At 48.7% G+C, this 20,198-nt stretch overlaps 1 protein-coding gene and 1 long non-coding RNA gene across 2 annotated transcripts in view; both read right to left on the reverse strand.

Moving 5' to 3' along the window:
- PEBP1 (phosphatidylethanolamine binding protein 1) overlaps positions 1-20,198 on the reverse strand; it is a 68,900-nt gene that overhangs the window by 45,404 nt on the left and 3,298 nt on the right. The gene's annotated exons all lie outside the window — the stretch shown is intronic.
- Positions 1-20,198, reverse strand: part of LOC135064976 (uncharacterized) — a 29,402-nt gene that overhangs the window by 6,112 nt on the left and 3,092 nt on the right. The window lies entirely within an intron of this gene.

Genomic DNA, 20,198 nt, shown 5'->3' on the forward strand with positions numbered 1-20,198 from the left:
ATCCACTACGGACTATGAGAAATAGAATTATCGGTAAGTAAATTCTTATTTTCTCTAACGTCCTAGTGGATGCTGGGACTCCGTCAGGGCCATGGGGATTATACCAAAGCTCCCAAACGGGCGGGAGAGTGCGGATGACTCTGCAGCACCGAATGAGAGAACTCCAGGTCCTCCTTAGCCAGAGTATCAAATTTGTAAAATTTTACAAACGTGTTCTCCCCTGACCACGTAGCTGCTCGGCAAAGTTGTAATGCCGAGACCCCTCGGGCAGCCGCCCAAGATGAGCCCACTTTCCTTGTGGAGTGGGCCTTTACAGATTTAGGCTGTGGCAGGCCTGCCACAGAATGTGCAAATTGGATTGTGCTACAGATCCAACGTGCAATCGTCTGTTTAGACGCAGGAGCACCCATCTTGTTGGGTGCATACAATATAAACAACGAGTCAGATTTCTGACTTCAGCTGTCCTTGAAATATATTTTTAATGCTCTGACAACGTCCAGTAACTTGGAGTCCTCCAAGTCGCTAGTAGCCGCAGGCACCACAATAGGCTGGTTCAAGTGAAAAGCCGAAACCACCTTAGGAGAAAATGAGGACGTGTCCGCAGTTCTGCCCTGTCCGAATGGAAAATCAGATATGGGCTTTTGTACGATAAAGCCCGCCAACTCTGAAACTCTCCTGGCTGAAGCCAGGGCCAATAACATGGTTACCTTCCATGTAAGGTATTTTAAATCTACCGATTTTAGAGGCTCAAACCAATGAGATTTGAGAAAATTCAAAACTACGTTCAAATCCCACGGTGCCACTGGAGGCACCATTGGGGGTTGTATATGTAGTACACCTTTGACAAAAGTTTGTACTTCAGGAACTGACGCCAATTCCTTCTGGAAGAAGATTGATAAGGCCGAAATTTGAACTTTAATGGACCCTAATTTTAGGCCCATAGACAATCCTGCTTGCAGGAAATGTAAGAATCGACCCAATTGAAATTCTTCCGTTGGGGCCTTTTTGGCCTCACACCACGCAACATATTTTCGCCAAATGCGGTGATAATGTTGTACAGTCACTTCCTTCCTAGCCTTCATCAAGGTAGGAATAACTTCCTCTGGAATGCCCTTTTTTTTTAGATCCGGCGTTCAACCGCCATGCCGTCAAACGCAGACGCGGTAAGTCTTGGAACATACAAGGTCCCTGCTGAAGCAGATCCCTTCTTAGAGGTAGAGGCCACGGATCCTCCGTGAGCATCTCTTGAAGTTCCGGATACCAAGTTCTTCTTGGCCAGTCCGGAGCCACTAGTATTGTTCTTACTCCCCTTTTCCGTATAATTCTCAGTACCTTTGGTATGAGAGGCAGAGGAGGGAACACATACACTGACTGGTACACCCACGGTGTTACCAGAGCGTCCACAGCTATTGCCTGAGGGTCTCTTGACCTGGCGCAATATCTGTCCAATTTTTTGTTGAGGCGAGACGCCATCATGTCCACCTTTGGTTTTTCCCACGGTTCACAATCATGTGGAAGACTTCTGGATGCAGTCCCCACTCTCCCGGGTGAAGGTCGTGTCTGCTGAGGAAATCTGCTTCCCAGTTGTCCACTCCCGGGATGAACACTGCTGACAGTGCTATGACATGATTTTCCGCCCAGCGCAGAATCCTTGCCGCTTCTGTCATTGCTCTTCTGCTTCTCGTGCCGCCTTGTCGGTTTACGTGGGCGACTGCCGTGATGTTGTCCGACTGGATCAACACCGGCTGACCCTGAAGCAGCGGTTTTGCCAGGCTTAGAGCATTGTAGATCGCTCTTAGCTCCAGTATATTTATGTGAAGGGACGTCTCCAGGTTTGACCACACGCCCTGGAAGTTCCTTCCCTGTGTGACTGCTCCCCAGCCTCGTAGGCTGGCATCCGTAGTCACCAGGATCCAGTCCTGTATGCCGAATCTGCGGCCCTCTAACAGATGGGCACTCTGCAACCACCACAGGAGAGACAACCTTGTTCTTGGTGACAGTGTTATCCGCTGATGCATGTGCAGATGCGATCCGGACCATTTGTCCAGCAGATCCCACTGAAATGTTCGTGCATGGAATCTGCCAAATGGAATTGCTTCGTAAGAAGCCACCATCTTTCCCAGGACTCTTGTGCATTGATGTACTGACACAGTTCCTGGTTTTAGGAGGTTCCTGACAAGTTCGGATAACTCCCTTGCTTTCTCCTCCGGAAGAAACACCTTTTTTTGAACCGTGTCCAGAATCATTCCCAGGAACAGCAGACGTGTTGTCGGGGTCAATTGAGATTTTGGAAGATTCAGAATCCACCCGTGTTGCTGAAGCACTACCTGGGTTAGTGCTACACCGACTTCCAGCTGTTCTCTGGACTTTGCCCTTATCAGGAGATCGTCCAAGTAAGGGATAATTAATACGCCTTTTCTTCGTAGAAGAACCATCATTTCGGTCATTACCTTGGTAAAGACCCGAGGAGCCGTGGACAAACCAAACGGCAGCGTTTGAAACTGATAATGACAGTCTTGTATCACGAACCTGAGATACCCTTGGTGTGAGGGGTAAATTGGGACATGCAGATAAGCATCTTTTATGTCCAGGGACAACCATGAAGTCCCCTTCCTCCAGATTCGCTATCACTGCTCTGAGTGACTCCATCTTGAACTTGAATTTTGTATGTACAGGTTCAAGGATTTCAGGTTTAGAATAGGTCTTACCGAACCGTCTGGCTTCGGTACCACAAATAGTGTGGAATAATACCCCTTTCCCTGTTGTAGGAGGGGTACCTTGACTATCACCTGCTGAGAATACAGCTTGTGAATGGCTTCCAATACCGACGTCCTTTCTGAGGGAGACGTTGGTAAAGCAGACTTTAGGAACCGGCGAGGGGGAGACTTTTCGAACTCCAACATGTAACCCTGAGATATTATCTGCAGGATCCACGGGTCCACTTGTGAGCGAGCCCACTGATTGCTGAAAATCTTGAGTCGACCCCCCACCGCTCCTGAGTCCGCTTGTAAAGCCCCAGCGTCATGCTGATGGCTTTGTAGAACCCGGGGCGGGCTTCTGGTCCTGGGCAGGGGCTGCTTGCTGCCCTCTCTTACCCTTTCCTCTGCTTCGCGGCAGATAAGACTGTCCTTTTGGTCGCTTGTTTTTATAGGAGCGAAAGGACTGCGGCTGAAAAGACGGTGTCTTTTTCTGTTGGGAGGGGGTCTGAGGTAAAAAAGTGGATTTGCCGGCAGTTGCCGTGGCCACCAGGTCCGAAAGACCGACCCCAATAATTCCTCTCCTTTATATGGCAATACTTCCATATGCCTTTTGGAATCCGCATCACCTGACCACTGTTGCGTCCATAAACTTCTTCTGGCAGATATGGACATCGCGCTTACCCTTGATGCTAGAGTACAAATATCCCTCTGAGCATCTCGCATATAAAGAAACGCATCCTTTAATTGCTCTAGAGTCAATAAAATACTGTCCCTATCCAGGGTATCAATATTTTCAGTCAGGGAATCCAACCACACTACCCCAGCACTGCACATCCAGGCTGAGGCTATTGCCGGTCGCAGTATAACACCAGTATGTGTGTATATACTCTTCAGTGTAGTTTCCAGCCTCCTATCTGCTGGATCCTTGAGGGCGGCCGTATCAGGAGACGGCAACGCCACTTGCTTTGATAAACGTGTGAGCGCCTTATCCACCCTAGGGGGTGTTTCCCAGCGCGCCCTAACCTCTGGTGGGAAAGGGTATAATGCCAATAACTTCTTGGAAATTAGCAGTTTTCTATCTGGGTTAACCCACGCTTCATCACACACGTCATTCAATTCCTCTGATTCTGGAAAAGCTACAGGTAGTTTTTTCACCCCCCACATAATACCCCTTTTTGAGGTACCAGCAGTATCAGAGATCTGCAAAGCCTCCTTCATTGCCGTGATCATATAACGTGTGGCCCTATTGGAAAATACGTTTGTTTCTTCACCGTCGACACTAGATTCATCTGTGTCGGTACCCGTGTGGACTGACTGAGGTAAGGGACGTTTTACAGCCCCTGACGGTGTCTGAGACGCCTGAGCCGGTACTAACTGGTTTTCCGGCCGTCTCATTTCGTCAACTGACTTTTGTAATGTGCTAACATTATCACGTAATTCCATAACTAAAGCCATCCATTCCGGTGTCGACTCCCTAGGGGGTGACATCACCATTACCGGCAATTGCTCTGCCTCCACACCAACATCGTCCTCATACATGTCGACACACACGTACCGACACACAGCAGCCACACAGGGAATGCTCTAATCGAAGACAGGACCCTCTTAGCCCTTTGGGGAGACAGAGGGAGAGTTTGCCAGCACACACCAAAAGCGCTATAAATGTATATAAACAACCCTAGAAGGTGTTGTTTTTGATATAGGCGCTTTTAATATATCAATATCGCCAAATTATGCCCCCCTTCTCTTTGTTACCCTGTTTCTGTAGTGCAGTGCAGGGGAGAATCCTGGGAGCCTTCCTCACCAGCGGAGCTGAGCAGGAAAATGGCGCTGAGTGCTGAGGAGAATAAGCTCCGCCCCTTTTTCGGCGGGCTTTTCTCCCGGGTTTTAAGAAAACTGGCCTGGGTTAAATACATACATATAGCCTTAATGGCTATATGTGATGTATTTTTCGCCACTAAAGGTATTTAATATTGCTGCCCAGGGCGCCCCCAGCAGCGCCCTGCACCCTCCGTGACTGAATCAGTGAGACGTGTAGCAACAATGGCGCACAGCTGCAGTGCTGTGCGCTACCTTCATGAAGACTGAGGAGTCTTCTGCCGCCTGCTTTCCGGACCTCCGATCTTCAGCGTCTGTAAGGGGGGTCGGCGGCGCGGCTCCGGGACGAACCCCAGGATGACCTGTGTTCCGACTCCCTCTGGAGCTAAGTGTCCAGTAGCCTAAGACTCCAATCCATCCTGCACGCAGGTGAGTTGGAAATCTCTCCCCTAAGTCCCTCGATGCAGTGATCCTGTTGCCAGCAGGATTCACTGAGATTTAAACCTAAAAAAACTTTGTCTAAGCAGCTCTTTAGGAGAGCCACCTAGATTGCACCCTTCTCGGACGGGCACAGTATCCTAACTGAGGCTTGGAGGAGGGTCATAGGGGGAGGAGCCAGTACGCACCATGTGATCCTAAAAGCTTTATTTAGATGTGCCCTGTCTCCTGCGGAGCCCGCTATTCCCCATGGTCCTGACGGAGTCCCAGCATCCACTAGGACGTTAGAGAAAAAAAAAAATTTTAAACATGTTTTTTTTGTGTTTTTTTAATTGATAATAGCATATCTATTTATATTAGAAGGGATTAGGTACTTGGTTTGTCTTTTTTGGAGGCACAGGTATTATTTATATATATATATATATATATATTTTTTTTTTTTTTAGATGGAATGGTAAAATTCAGAAAAAAAATGGCGTGGGGTCCCCCCTCCAAAGCATAACCAGCCTCGGGCTCTTCGAGCTGGTCCTGGTTCTAAAAATGCGGAGAAAAAATTGACAGGGGATCCCCCGTATTTTTAAAACCAGCACCGGGCTCTGCGCCTGGTGCAAAAAATACGGGGGACAAAAAGAGTTAGGGGTCCCCCGTATTTTATACACCAGCATCGGGCTCCACTAGCTGGACAGATAATGCCACAGCCGGGGGTCACTTTTATACAGTGCCTTGCGGCCGTGGCATTAAATATCCAACTAGTCACCCCTGGCCGGGGTACCCTGGGGGAGTGGGGACCCCTTCAATCAAGGGGTCCCCCCCCAGCCACCCAAGGCCAGGGGTGAAGCCCGAGGCTGTCCCCCCATCCAAGGGCTGCGGATGGGGGGCTGATAGCCTTGTCAAAATTGAAAGAATATTGTTTTTTCCAGTAGTACTACAAGTCCCAGCAAGCCTCCCCCGCAAGCTGGTACTTGGAGAACCACAAGTACCAGCATGCGGGAGAAAAACGGGCCCGCTGGTACCTGTAGTACTACTGGGGAAAAAATACCCAAATAAAAACAGGAGACACACACCGTGACAAGTACAACTTTATTACACACTGCCGACACACACATACTTACCTATGTTGACACGAAGCAGTCGGTCCTCTTCTCCAAGTAGAATCCACGGGTACCTGAAAATAAAAGATAATTATACTCACCTGATCCAGAGATAAATCCACGTACTTGTCAAAACAACAAAACGAACACCCGACTGAAAGGGGTCCCATGTTGACACATGAGACCCCTTTTCCCCGAATGCAGACACCCCCGTGACAGCTGTCACTGAAGTGTCTCTTCAGCCAATCAGCGAGTGCAACGTCCTTGCACTCTGCTGATTGGCTCTGTGTGCGTCTGAGCTCAGACAGCGCATCGCAAAGCCTCTCCATTATATTCAATGGTGGGAACTTTGCAGTTAGTGGTGGGGTCACCCGCGGTCAGCGGCTGACCGCGGGTAACTCAGCCGCTGACGGAAAAGTTCCCACCATTGAAAGTAATGGAGGGAGCTGTGCGATGCACTGTCCGCACAGCTCCCTCCACGGCATTCGTGGAAAGGGGTCTCATGTGTCTACATGGGACCCCTTTCAGTCCGGTGGTCGGGTATTCGTGTTTTTATTATGCCAAGTACGTGGATTATCTCTGGACGTGGATTATCTCTGGACACTGGATCAGGTGAGTGTTTTTTTTTTTACACAGGTACCCCGGATCGTCGGAGTCGAGACGTGGCCGTCGGCGTGTCAACATAGGTAAGTATGTGTGTCGGCAGTGTGTAATAAAGTTGTACTTGTCACGGTGTGTGTCTCCTGTTTTTATTTGGGTATTTTTTCCCCAGTAGTACTACAGGTACCAGCGGGCCAGTTTTTCTCCCGCATGCTGGTACTTGTGGTTCTCCAAGTACCAGCTTGCGGGGGAGGCTTGCTGGGACTTGTAGTACTACTGGAAAAAAACAATATTCTTTCAATTTTGACAAGGCTATCAGCCCCCCATCCGCAACCCTTGGATGGGGGGACAGCCTCGGGCTTCACCCCTGGCCCTTGGGTGGCTGGGGGGGGGGGGACCCCTTGATTGAAGGGGTCCCCACTCCCCCAGGGTACCCCGGCCAGGGGTGACTAGTTGGATATTTAATGCCACGGCCGCAGGGCGCTGTATAAAAGTGACCCCCGGCTGTGGCATTATCTGTCCAGCTAGTGGAGCCCGATGCTGGTGTATAAAATACGGGGGACCCCTACTCTTTTTGTCCCCCGTATTTTTTGCACCAGCACCAGGCGGGGGATCACCTGTCCAATTTTCCCCCGGATTTTTAGAACCAGGACCAGCTCGAAGAGCCCGAGGCTGGTTATGCTTTGGAGGGGGGACCCCACGCCATTTTTTTTTTCGGGTTTTTCCCCGTTTTTTAAAATCGCGGCAAAATCCGGCAAATCGGCCGTTTTTCGCCCGCGGGACTGTCAAATCCGTTTTCCATTGAATATGGTGAATTTCGGCAACCACTTGCCGAAATTGGACGGTCGAATTGTGTCGAATAAAAAAACGGCATTAATTTGCCGCGATTCGCCGCTAATTGCATATACCCCTACGTCTTTAATATGCTCTATGGTAGCAAAATAGTATCCCTGTCAAGGGAATCAATGTTATCTGACAGGGTATCAGACCAAGCAGCTGCAGCACTACACATCCATGCTGAAGCAATTGCAGGTCTCAGTATAGTACCTGAGTGTGTATACACAGACTTCAGGATAGCCTCCTGCTTTCTATCTGCAGGCTCCTTTAAGGCGGCCGTATCCTGAGACGGCAGTGCCACCTTTTTTGATAAGCGTGTGAGCGCCTTGTCCACCCTAGGGGATGTTTCCCAACGCAACCTGTCCGTTGGCGGGAAAGGGTACGCCATTAGTAACCGCTTAGAAATCACTAATTTCTTATCTGGGGAACACCACGCTTCTTCACACAATTCATTTAACTCATCAGATGGGGGAAAAGTCACTGGCTGCTTTTTCTCCCCAAACATAAAACCCTTTTTAGTGGTAACCGGGTTAATGTCAGAAATGTGCAACACATTTTTCATTGCCGTAATCATGCATCGGATGGCCCTTGTGGATTGTACATTTGTCTCATCCTCGTCTACACTGGAGTCAGACTCCGTGTCGACATCTGTGTCTGCCATCTGAGGTAGCGGGCGTTTTTGAGCCCCTGATGGCCTCTGAGACGCCTGGGCAGGCGCGGGCTGAGATGCCGGCTGTCCCAAAGCTGTTATGTCATCGAACCTTTTATGGAGTTGACACTGTCTGTTAATACCTTCCACATATCCATCCACTCTGGTGTCGGCCCCGCAGCGGGCGACATCACATTTATCGGCTCCTGCTCCGCCTCCACGTAAGCGTCCTCATCAAACATGTCGACACAGCCGTACCGACACACCGCACACACAGGGAATGCTCTGACTGAGGACAGGATCCCACAAAGTCCTTTGGGGAGACAGAGAGAGAGAGTATGCCAGCACACACCAGAGCACTATATAACAGAGGGATTTACACTAACACAAAGTGAATTTTCCCCCAATAGCAGCTTATATCACCTTTCTGCACCTAAATTTATGTGCCCCCCCTCTCTTTTTTACCCTGCTCGTAGTGTATACTGCAGGGGAGAGCCTGGGGAGCGTCCTTCCAGCGGAGCTGTGAAGAGAAAATGGCACCGGTGTGCTGAGGGAGATAGCCCCGCCCCTTCAGCGGCGGGCTTCTCCCGCTTTTTATAATGTTAATGGCGGGGGGTTTTGCACATATACAGTGTTATACACTGTATTATGTGCTTTTTGTGCCAAAAGGTATACTTATTGCAGCCCAAGGCGCGCCGCCCCCCCCCCCCCCCCCCCCCCCCCCCCGGCGCGGCTCCGGGAACGGACGATCGAGGTCGGGCCCTGTGTTCGATCCCTCTGGAGCTAATGGTGTCCAGTAGCCTTAGAAGCACAAGCTAGCTGCAAGCAGGTAGGTTTGCTTCTCTCCCCTCAGTCCCTCGTAGCAGTGAGTCTGTTGCCAGCAGATCTCACTGAAAATAAAAAACCTAACAAATTCTTTCTTTTCTAGTAAGCTCAGGAGAGCCCACTAGGTGCATCCAGCTCTGGCCGGGCACAGATTCTAACTGAGGTCTGGAGGAGGGGCATAGAGGGAGGAGCCAGTGCACACCAGATATAGTACCTAATCTTTCTTTTAAGAGTGCCCAGACTTCTGCGGAGCCCGTCTATTCCCCATGGTCCTTACGGAGTACCCAGCATCCACTAGGACGTCAGAGAAAAACAAAAAACTGAATATCAGTCAGTTAGTAAATGTCTATATAGAAACTACTACATTTTGTACTGCTTACATGTAGGTCTACAGTGGAGGTTAAAGTTGTAAAAGAGAGAGAGGCCTTATCTGCACAATGGAATTACCAGTGTCAGTTTACCCACATGCACACCTACCTACCTGCCTGACTCAGAGGGACCCATACAGTTCCCCGATTTGTTACGTCAATTGGTAGCCATTGATGATCGGCAATCCGTCGAGGAACTGGAGAAATTCTACATGTTAAAAATCCATAATTTACCAATCATTTTTAGGTTGGGACTGAAAACCAGGGAAACTCAATATTTTCAATATCCGCAATTCCCTGACCTAGGTGTCAGGTGATCAGGGAATTGTGACAATACATTGCACATGTATGGGACCTTTATGCCAATGACAGAAACAAAGTTAAAAAATATGTTAACGGTATAAATCCAAACAGTTGTGTCCAATTTGCCAATAAAATTATAGTTCACTCTTTAGTTTGCCTTGTTAAATTATTTATTGTTAAAATAAGAATTTACTTACCGATAATTCTATTTCTCGTAGTCCGTAGTGGATGCTGGGGACTCCGTCAGGACCATGGGGAATAGCGGCTCCGCAGGAGACAGGGCACAAAAATAAAGCTTTAGGATTAGGTGGTGTGTACTGGCTCCTCCCCCTATGACCCTCCTCCAAGCCTCAGTTAGGATACTGTGCCCGGACGAGCGTACACAATAAGGAAGGATATTGAATCCCGGGTAAGACTCATACCAGCCACACCAATCACACCGTATAACTTGTGATCTGAACCCAGTTAACAGTATGACAAACGTAGGAGCCTCTGAACAGACGGCTCACAACAATAACAACCCGAATTTGTTTGTAACAATAACTATGTACAAGTATTGCAGACAATCCGCACTTGGGATGGGCGCCCAGCATCCACTACGGACTACGAGAAATAGAATTATCGGTAAGTAAATTCTTATTTTCTCTAACGTCCTAAGTGGATGCTGGGGACTCCGTCAGGACCATGGGGATTATACTAAAGCTCCCAAACGGGCGGGAGAGTGCGGATGACTCTGCAGCACCGAATGAGAGAACTCAAGGTCCTCCTCAGCCAGGGTATCAAATTTGTAGAATTTTGCAAACGTGTTTGCCCCTGACCAAGTAGCAGCTCGGCAGAGTTGTAATGCCGAGACCCCCCGGGCAGCCGCCCAGGATGAGCCCACTTTCCTTGTGGAATGGGCCTTGACAGATTTAGGTTGTGGCAAGCCTGCCACAGAATGTGCAAGTTGAATTGTGCTACAAATCCAACGAGCAATCGCCTGCTTAGAAGCAGGAGCACCCATCTTGTTGGGTGCATACAATATAAACAGTGAGTCAGACTTTCTGACTCCCGCCGTTCTTGAAATATATATTTTCAATGCCCGGACCACGTCCAACAACTTGGAATCCTCCAAATCGTTAGTAGCCGCAGGCACCACAATAGGCTGGTTCAGGTGAAACGCTGACACCACCTTAGGCAGAAAATGAGGACGCGTCCGCAGTTCTGCCCTGTCCGTATGGAAAATCAGATATGGGCTCTTATATGATAAAGCCGCCAATTCTGATACTCTCCTGGCTGAAGCCAGGGCCAGTAGCATGGTTACTTTCCATGTAAGATACTTCAACTCCACCGATTTGAGCGGCTCAAACCAATGGGATTTGAGAAAATCCAAGACTACATTAAGATCCCACGGTGCCACTGGGGGCACAACCGGGGGCTGTATATGTAGTACTCCTTTTACAAAAGTCTGGACTTCAGGAACTGAAGCCAATTCTTTCTGGAAGAAAATCGACAGGGCCGAAATTTGAACCTTAATGGACCCCAATTTGAGGCCCATAGACAATCCTGTTTGCAGGAAATGTAGGAATCGACCCAGTTGAAATTCCTCCGTGGGGGCCTTCCTGGCCTCACACCACGCAACATATTTTCTCCAAATGCGGTGATAATGTTGTGCAGTCACCTCCTTCCTGGCTTTTACCAGTGTAGGAATGACCTCTTCCGGAATGCCTTTTTCCCTTAGAATTCGGCGTTCAACCGCCATGCCGTCAAACGCAGCCGCGGTAAGTCTTGGAATAGACACGGTCCCTGTTGAAGCAGGTCCCGTCTTAGAGGTAGAGGCCACGGATCCTCCGTGAGCATCTCTTGAAGTTCCGGGTACCAAGTTCTTCTTGGCCAATCCGGAGCCACTAGTATCGTTCTTACTCCCTTTTGCCGTATAATTCTCAGTACTTTTGGTATGAGAGGCAGAGGAGGGAACACATACACTGACTGGAACACCCACGGTGTTACCAGAGCGTCCACAGCTATTGCCTGAGGGTCTCTTGACCTGGCGCAATACCTGTCCAGTTTTTTGTTGAGGCGGGACGCCATCATATCCACCATTGGTTTTTCCCAACGGTTCACAATCATGTGGAAGACTTCTGGATGAAGTCCCCACTCTCCCGGGTGTAGATCGTGTCTGCTGAGGAAGTCTGCTTCCCAGTTGTCCACTCCCGGAATGAATACTGCTGACAGTGCTATCACATGATCTTCCGCCCAGCGAAGAATCCTTGCAGCTTCTGCTATTGCTGTCCTGCTTCTTGTGCCGCACTGTCTGTTTACGTGGGCGACTGCCGTGATGTTGTCCGACTGGATCAACACCGGCTGACCCTGAAGCAGGGGTTTTGCTAGACTTAGAGCATTGTAAATCGCTCTTAGCTCCAGTATATTTATGTGAAGAGACATCTCCAGGCTTGACCATACTCCCTGGAAGTTTCTTCCCTGTGTGACCGCTCCCCAGCCTCTCAGACTGGCATCCGTGGTCACCAGGACCCAGTCCTGTATGCCGAATCTGCGGCCCTCTAACAGATGAGCACTCTGCAACCACCACAGAAGAGACACCCTTGTCCGTGGCGATAAGGTTATCCGCTGATGCATCTGCAGATGTGATCCGGACCATTTGTCCAGCAGATCCCACTGAAAAGTTTGTGCGTGGAATCTGCCGAATGGAATCGCTTCGTAAGAAGCCACCATCTTTCCCAGGACTCTTGTGCATTGATGCACAGACACTTCCCCTGGTTTTAGGAGGTTCCTGACAAGTTCGGATAACTCCCTGGCTTTCTCCTCCGGAAGAAACACCTTTTTCTGAACCGTGTCCAGAATCATTCCCAGGAACAGCAGACGTGTCGTCGGGGTCAACTGAGATTTTGGAAAATTCAGAATCCACCCGTGTTGTTGCAGCACTAGTCGGGTTAGTGCTACTCCGTCCTCCAGCTGTTCTCTGGACCTTGCCCTTATCAGGAGATCGTCCAAGTAAGGGATAATTAATACGCCTCTTCTTCGCAGAAGAATCATCATTTCGGCCATTACCTTGGTTAAGACCCGAGGTGCCGTGGACAATCCAAACGGCAGCGTCTGAAACTGATAATGACAGTTTTGCACCACGAACCTGAGGTACCCTTGATGTGAAGGGCAAATTGGGACATGCAGGTAAGCATCCTTTATGTCCAGGGACACCATAAAGTCCCCTTCTTCCAGATTCGCTATCACTGCTCTGAGTGACTCCATCTTGAACTTGAATTTTTGTATGTACAGGTTCAAAGATTTCAGATTTAGAATAGGTCTTACCGAGCCGTCCGGCTTCGGTACCACAAATAGCGTGGAGTAATACCCCTTTCCCTGTTGTAGGAGGGGTACCTTGACTATCACCTGCTGAGAAAACAGCTTGTGAATGGCATCCAATACCGTCGCCCTGTCTGAGGGAGACGTTGGCAAAGCAGACTTTAGGAACCTGCGAGGGGGAGACTTCTCGAATTCCAACCTGTAACCCTGAGATACTACCTGCAGGATCCAGGGGTCCACCTGTGAGCAAGCCCACTGTGCGCTGAAATTCTTGAGTCGACCCCCCACCGCTCCTGAGTCCGCTTGTAAGGCCCCAGCGTCATGCTGAGGGCTTTGCAGAACCCTGAGAGGGCTTCTGTTCCTGGGCAGGGGCTGCTTGCTGCCCTCTCTTACCCCTTCCTCTGCCCCGAGGCAGATATGACTGTCCTTTTGTCCGCTTGTTCTTATAGGACCGAAAGGACTGCGGCTGAAAAGACGGTGTCTTTTTCTGTTGGGAGGGGGTCTGAGGTAAAAAGGTGGATTTTCCGGCAGTTGCCGTGGCCACCAGATCCGATAGACCGACGCCAAATAATTCCTCCCCTTTATACGGCAATACTTCCATATGTCGTTTGGAATCCGCATCACCTGACCACTGTCGCGTCCATAAACTCCTTCTGGCAGATATGGACATCGCATTTACTCTCGATGCCAGAGTGCAAATATCTCTCTGAGCATCTCGCATATAAAGGAAAGCATCCTTTAATTGCTCTATAGTCAATAAAATACTGTCCCTATCCAGGGTATCAATATTTTCAGTCAGGGAATCCAACCAGACGACCCCAGCACTGCACATCCAGGCTGAGGCGATGGCTGGTCGCAGTATAACACCAGTATGTGTGTATATACTTTTTAGGGTAGTTTCCAGTCTCCTATCAGCTGGATCCCTGAGGGCGGCCGTATCAGGAGACGGTAACGCCACTTGTTTTGATAAGCGTGAGCGCCTTATCCACCCTAGGGGGTGTTTCCCAGCGCGCCCTAACCTCTGGCGGGAAAGGGTATAATGCTAATAACTTTTTTGAAATTAGCACTTTTCTATCTGGGTTAACCCACGCTTCATCACATACATCATTTAATTCCTCTGATTCAGGAAAAACTACAGATAGTTTTTTCACCCCCCACATAATACCCCTTTTTGTGGTACTTGCAGTATCAGAGATATGCAAAGCCTCCTTAATTGCCGTGATCATATAACGTGTGGCCCTACTTGAAAATACGTTTGTTTCATCACCGTCGACACTAGATTCAGTGTCTGTGTCTGGGTCTGTGTCGACCGACTGAGGTAAAGGGCGCTTTACAGCCCCTGACGGTGTCTGAGACGCCTGGGCAGGTACTAACTGGTTTGCCGGCCGTCTCATGTCGTCAACTAATTTTTGTAATGTGCTGACATTATCACGTAATTCCATAAACAAAGCCATCCATTCCGGTGTCTACTCCCTGGGGGGTGACATCACCATTATCGGCAATTGCTCTGCCTCCACACCAACATCGTCCTCATACATGTCGACACACACGTACCGACACACAGCAGACACACAGGGAATGCTCTTATCGAAGACAGGACCCCACTAGCCCTTTGGGGAGACAGAGGGAGAGTTTGCCAGCACACACCCAAGCGCTATAATATATATGGGAACAACCTTATATAAGTGTTGTTCCTTATAGCAGCTTAAATATATCAAAATATCGCCAAAAAATGCCCCCCCTCTCTGTTTTACCCTCTTTCTGTAGTGCAGTGCAGGGGAGAGTCCTGGGAGCCTTCCTCACAGCGGAGCTGAGCAGGAAAATGGCGCTGTGTGCTGAGGAGAATAAGCCCCGCCCCCTATTTCGGCGGGCTTTTCTCCCGGAGTTTTAGATATCTGGCATGGGTTAAATACATACATATAGCCTCAATGGCTATATGTGATGTATTCTTTTGCCATAAAGGTATTAAATATTGCTGCCCAGGGCGCCCCCAGCAGCGCCCTGCACCCTCCGTGACCGCTTGGTGTGAAGTGTGTGACAACAATGGCGCACAGCTGCAGTGCTGTGCGCTACCTTCATGAAGACTGAAGAGCCTTCTGCCGCCTGTTTCCGGACCTTCAATCTTCAGCATCTGTAAGGGGGGTCGGCGGCGCGGCTCCGGGACGAACCCCAGGGTGAGACCTGTGTTCCGACTCCCTCTGGAGCTAATGGTGTCCAGTAGCCTAAGAATCCAATCCATCCTGCACGCAAGTGAGTTGAAATTCTCTCCCCTAAGTCCCTCGATGCAGTGAGCCTGTTGCCAGCAGGACTCACTGAAAATAAAAAACCTAAAAACTTTTTCTAAGCAGCTCTTTAGGAGAGCCACCTAGATTGCACCCTGCTCGGACGGGCACAAAAACCTAACTGAGGCTTGGAGGAGGGTCATAGGGGGAGGAGCCAGTACACACCACCTAATCCTAAAGCTTTATTTTTGTGCCCTGTCTCCTGCGGAGCCGCTATTCCCCATGGTCCTGACGGAGTCCCCAGCATCCACTTAGGACGTTAGAGAAATAAAATATAGTAATAATGAAGGACCAATAGATTTTTAGATGAACAAACCTGACAAACTCTCTCATTCACTGTGTTCCTGCTTAAGGCCCATAAACAGTGGGCGACTTTGAGCTCACTTTTGGCATTTCGAGCTCAAACTCGTCCTGTGTGTATGGGCTCGCGATAAGCGGTGAGCGCTGATGTGCGCTCCCGCATCATCGCTAGCCGCCACCATTCGCAGGGCTGTTTGGACAGCCAAGTGAAGCACTTTCCACAGTTTCCTACTGTTGAAAGTGCTTCACCACAGGACGAGTTTGAGCTCGAAATGCCAAAAATGCCCAGTGCGTATGCACCTTTAATTAGAGCATGGCAACCTGTTGTAGAGGGGTAGACATTGTGAAATGTGTGGACATCTATATATAACCTTACTCAGCTTAGAAATATAGTCTTTAATATACAATGTCGTAATACTTTTACTTGCTATTTAATAAAACAGAGCGATCATGCTGTGCCTACGTTTCTGTGAGGTTAGGCAGCCTTCTATTGAACAAAGGAGCGTGCGCACACTGCATTCATAGGCGTAAGGTGTAATTAATGTTTGCTTTATTAGATTTACAAGACTATTGTAACCAGTTTAACGTACGTTTTGCAATAATGTATTCAAATGCCAGCATACTACCCTCTTCTATCCTTTTCTGTTAATATGGGGTAGACAATTCTACAATAATATTGTCAACTGCTGGCTTTGGTTCCTTGGTTTTGAAGTTCAGCAATGACTCAATGTTGTAACATGGCCAAGATAAATTCAATAACAACTCTTGGGATACACATAGTGACTATTTAATCTTCATGATATGGCTCTAGTCTAGTACCTTATCAAAAGTATTCTCCAGCTAAACTGCATATATACACTTTCAATTATAATGTGCGGACCTTGTCCCCAGAGTATGTCTTGGTTTTATATAAAAAGTTCTTCAATTTGACACGACTGCTCGCAAATCTATTCTCATTGCCACAATGCTGACCACCTACTCATTGATTTCAGCAAAACTAGCCCAGGAACAAAGGATATTGGGGCAGATGTATTATCCTGGAGAAGGCATAAGGAAATGATAAACCAGTGATATGTGCAAGGTGATAAAGGCACCAGCCAATCAGATCCTAACTGTTAATTTACATAATGGAGCTGATTGGCTGGTGCCTTTATCACCTTGCACATATCACTGGTTTATCACTTCCTTATGCCTTCTCCTGGTTAATACATCTGCCCCATTATTTGTAATCCGGACCACAGCTGTGAGTGGTCAGTCTGGACAGATGCAGAATTCTCATGTAACAAAAGTAGCTAAATTTACTATGTAAAGGGCCATATTCACGGCCCGATTTGGGGAGAGATGTGTGCTGAGCGACACGCTCAGCACTCATCTCTTCCCCCGTTCAGCACAGCGCAATGTGTGCTGAGCGTGCGGGGGGGCACTTATTTCACCCAGCGGGTGAAATGAGCGACGTGCTAGATTGGCTTGCATGCAGGCTCAAACTAGCACCGGCGATACTATCGCTGTGGGGGGTACACACGGACAGATCATGCTTAAATTCTAAGCAATCTAGTCAGATTGCTTAGATTTTAAGCAGCATCGCTCCATGGGGTATATGCAATTGTGGTCGAATTCCCGAAATTGTCGAATTTCGGGTCATTTTCGACCAAAAAAAAAAATTCCCCTATGCAATCCAGTGCTTTCCGACCAAAAAACGGACTTTCAAAATTCGACTTTTTGAAATTCGAATTTTTGCAAATTCGACTTTTCTGCAATGATACAAGTGCTGCAATTCGACCAAAGCATATTCAATTCAAGTTTTGAAATTCGACAGCAGTGCTTTTAGACAGCAAATTCGTCATTTTCAATCCGCCACACTTTGGAGGGTGAAAACAAATAAAAAAATTTTAAACATGTTTTTTTTGGTGTTTTTTTTTTGGGGAATAGCAGATCTATTTATATTAGAAGGGATTAGGTACTTTTTTTTTTTGGGAGGCACAAATATTATTTATATATTTTTTAAAATATTATTATTATTATTATTTTTTTTATGCTGGAAGGGTAAAATCATAAAAAAAAATGGCGTGGGGTCCCCCCTCCAAAGCATAACCAGCCTCGGGCTCATTGAGCTGGTCCTGGTTCTAAAAATGCGGGGGAAAAATTGACAGGGGATCCCCCGTATTTTTAAAACCAGCACCGAGCTCTGCGCCTGGTGCTGGTGCCAAAAATACGGGGGACAAAAAGAGTAGGGGTCCCCCGTATTTTTAACACCAGCATCGGGCTCCACTAGCTGGACAGATAATGCCACAGCCGGGGGTCACTTTTATGCCGTGCCCTGCGGCCGTGGCATTAAATATCCAACTAGTCACCCCTGGCCGGGGTACCCTGGGGGAGTGGGGACCCCTTCAATCAAGGGGTCCCCCCCCCAGCCACCCAAGGGCCAGGGGTGAAGCCCGAGGCTGTCCCCCCCCATCCAATGGGCTGCGGATGGGGGGGCTGATAGCCTTTGTGATAATAAAAAGATATTGTTTTTTCCAATAGTACTACAAGTCCCAGCAAGCCTCCCCCGCAAGCTGGTACTTGGAGAACCACAAGTACCAGCATGCGGGAGAAAAACGGGCCCGCTGGTACCTGTAGTACTACTGGGGAAAAAATACCCAAATAAAAACAGGACACACACACCGTCGACAGTAAAACTTTATTTCATACGTCGACACACACATACTTACCTATGTTCACACGCCGACATCGGTCCTCTTCTCCATGTAGAATCCACGGATACCTGTAAAGAAAAGTTCAAAATACTCACCTCAACCATGGTCCAGAGATAAATCCACGGACTTGGCAAAATAAGAAAACGCAAATACCCGCACCAAAAACGGACTGAAAGGGGTCCCATGCTGACACATGGGACACCTTTCCACGAATGAGACCTGTCAGTGACAGCTGTCACTGACAGGTCTCTAAGCCAATCAGGAAGCGCAACTTCGTTGCGCTCACCTGATTGGCTGAGCGCTGTCTGCACTGTGACAGCGCATCGCACAGCTCCCTCCATTATATTCAATGGTGGGAACTTAGCGGCTAGCGGTGAGGTCACCCGCCGGTCAGCGGCTGACCGGCGGGTGACCCCACCGCTACCCGCAAAGTTCCCACCATTGAAAGTAATGGAGCGGCTTTGCGATGCGCTGTCACAGTACAGACAGCGGACAGCCAATCAGGTGAGCGCCACGGAAGTAGCGCTTCCTGATTGGCTGAAGGGACGTCAGTGACAGGAGTCACGTGATGTCCCGGCATTCGGGAGAAAGGGGTCTTATGTGAAAACATTGGACCCCTTTCTAGTCCGGTATGGATCGGTGTTCGGTTTGTTTTTTTGCCAAGAACGTGGATTTACCTCTGGACATGGATGTACCTCTGGACGCTGGAAGGTGAGTATAATTTTTTCACAGGTACCCTCGGATCGTCGGCGACCGTGGCAGTCGGCGTGTCAACATAGGTAAGTATGTGTGTGTCGGCAGTATGTAATAAAGTTGTACAAGTCACGGTGTCTGTGTCCTGTTTTTATTTGGGTATTTTTTTTCCAGTAGTACTACAGGTACCAGCGGGCCCGTTTTTCTCCCGCATGCTGGTACTTGTGGTTCTCCAAGTACCAGCTTGCGGGGGAGGCTTGCTGGGACTTGTAGTACTAATGGAAAAAACAATATCTTTTTATTATCACAAAGGCTATCAGCCCCCCCATCCGCAGCCCATTGGACGGGGGGGGACAGCCTCGGGCTTCACCCCTGGCCCTTGGGTGGCTGGGGGGGGGGGGGGACCCCTTGATTGAAGGGGTCCCCACTCCCCCAGGGTACCCCGGCCAGGGGTGACTAGTTGGATATTTGATGCCACGGCCGCAGGGCACGGCATAAAAGTGACCCCCGGCTGTGGCATTATCTGTCCAGCTAGTGAAGCCCGATGCTGGTGTTAAAAATACGGGGGACCCCTACTCTTTTTGTCCCCCGTATTTTTGGCACCAGCATCAGGCGCAGAGCCCGGTGCTGGTTTTAAAAATACGGGGGATCCCTGGCCAATTTTTCCCCTGCATTTTTAGAACCAGGACCAGCTCAAAGAGCCCGAGGCTGGTTATGCTTTGGAGGGGGGACCCCACGCCATTTTTTTTTCGGGTTTTTCACGTTTTTTAAAATCGCGGCAAAATCCGCCAAATCGGCCGATTTTCGCCCGCGATTCTGGCGAATCCGTTTTTCATTGAATATGGTGAATCCCGGCAGGCACCTGCCGGGATTCACCTGGCGAATTTGGTCGAATTAAAAAACGGCGATAATTGCCGCGAATTCGACCGCAATTGCATATACCCCCATGAGTACCCCCCTTTACACTTATCAAATCCATGGCTTCTTCAGAGGTTTTTGATGCTGAAATTAAAGGGGGCAATTATATTCTGTACAAAATCATGCTTCTTTTGTATTCAATATCACTGCCTCTTTAAATCCAGTGGCCAAAGCCTGGTCACATAATCGGTAACCGACATGTTAGAGATTAAGGACATGACTGATCTAAAACTTCAGTTAGCTCATTATAAGAGCATCATAAAAACAGACAAAAATTGTGATTTGCAAAGTACATCAAAAACTCTATTGCAGTGATTCCCAATTCCATTCCTCAAGTACTACCAACAGGTCATGTTTTCTGGATTTCTTTAATCATGCACA

The sequence above is a fragment of the Pseudophryne corroboree genome, chromosome 1 (assembly GCF_028390025.1).
Source record: "Pseudophryne corroboree isolate aPseCor3 chromosome 1, aPseCor3.hap2, whole genome shotgun sequence".
In the NCBI taxonomy this organism is placed as follows: Eukaryota; Metazoa; Chordata; class Amphibia; order Anura; family Myobatrachidae; genus Pseudophryne; species Pseudophryne corroboree.